The sequence below is a fragment of the Xiphophorus hellerii genome, chromosome 18 (genome assembly GCF_003331165.1).
Source record: "Xiphophorus hellerii strain 12219 chromosome 18, Xiphophorus_hellerii-4.1, whole genome shotgun sequence".
Classification (NCBI taxonomy): Eukaryota; Metazoa; Chordata; class Actinopteri; order Cyprinodontiformes; family Poeciliidae; genus Xiphophorus; species Xiphophorus hellerii.
Window position 1 is genome coordinate 14125957 of NC_045689.1, and position 1487 is coordinate 14127443.

The 1487-nt window shown below is 43.0% G+C and overlaps 1 long non-coding RNA gene across 1 annotated transcript; it reads left to right on the top strand.

The window, feature by feature from the left end:
- Positions 1-665: 665 nt before the first annotated feature.
- On the top strand, positions 666-1108 carry LOC116737244 (uncharacterized). Its single transcript, XR_004342756.1, has 2 exons — positions 666-853; positions 937-1108. It is a non-coding gene; the product is annotated as an uncharacterized LOC116737244 (long non-coding RNA).
- Positions 1109-1487: the final 379 nt, after the last annotated feature.

Consider the following 1487-nt stretch of genomic DNA (forward strand, 5'->3'; position numbering starts at 1 on the left):
ATCATCCAACAGTTATCACTGAGATGACTTTTTAAAGCTGAGCTGAGTTCATTCCAATAACATGAGTTTATTGGAATGAACTCATGTTTATTCCAATAAACATGAAGGAACATGAGTTCATCTGTTCCTTTTTACTCCTTAAAAAGTAAAAGGAGAGAAAATCTGTTTAAACATTTACTTTTAAGGCCAATTCCTGGTGAGCCGAGCAGCATTGAGGCAAAGCTCCTTCATTCAACAGAAACTCAGACGAGTTTTTAAAGCTCAGCTGATTTATTTAAAAAATTGAGCTAAAAAACAAATCAAAATGTGTTGAAACCTGGTTGAGGTAAGAGGCCACTGAAGTTAGGGTTAAGTCCCAGCTCGATAAGACGTTCCTAGCCAGACTTTGACTAGGTCGAAAAATGAACGGGAGTCTATGGCAGCTACATGAAAGGAATGGGCTAGGACCACCAAACATGGCGGGGACCTGCAGAGGGTTGGAGGGAGAATACGAATCAAGTTTGGTCAAATGAGCACTTCTTTTTGTACTTCACCAATTTTCCATTCTGTGCACCACCCAGGTCCGTTTAACAGTTTCAGGACCTGACCAGCACCCCTCAGCATCATTTGCTTGAGAAATAATGAGATTTGGAACCTATTGGAACTTCTTCATCTTGCCTGAACTACCAGAGACTGTCAGGATCTGCGGCTTCAGCAGTTCCTCTGGTTTCCTTCTAGGTGGCGTTCGAGAGCTCGCTGCCGTATTCACACACCCTCTCCACAGGTGTGTTTCGGCACACCTGTGGATCATCAGCGGGAGCATATTAGGAGCGGGTTCCCGGCACTTCGTCGCCAAAGTGTTGTCGCCTTTGTGGTACATCTGGTCCTGAGATCTCTAGAAAGATATCCAGTCTGTTTCGCACGCTTACCTGTCCTGTACCTTTCTGTGATTCCTAGGCTCCCTGTTGTCTGGACACTCCATGCGAAGTACGGGATTTGCAGTTCCATCCGCTGAGCTCCCTGACGAGTTACGCCCACCTACCAGCTGTTCGATCACACCGGTCCGCTCCTGATCAGACGCTCCTGCATTACACACCAATTGTCTTTTGTAAATAAATCTTTAATCTGATCTCCTGAGAGAGTCTTTGCATGTGGGTTCGGAGAGTTCAAAACAACATGACAGAGACCAGATGAAGAACCAGACAGGTCCAACTGATGACTTTAGGAGCAACTGTCGTGGCCATTTATGCTAAGGTTTTGTAGTTTATAATTTCTACCAATTTTGTTTTGTTCTTTGGGTAGTTGGAATATATTTAAGTTAATTTAGAATCAAAATTTGTAATTAATTTTTATATTTGGAATTGTTTAATTTACGTTGTTAATTGTTAGACCCTCCCACCAAAACACACCGGGTGCTGGGTGGATTGTTTGGTGGATGTCTGGTGTGGACGGGAGGTTTGGTAGAATGATTTTTTTTTTTTTGAACACTTGTTTACACCTTCAAACAT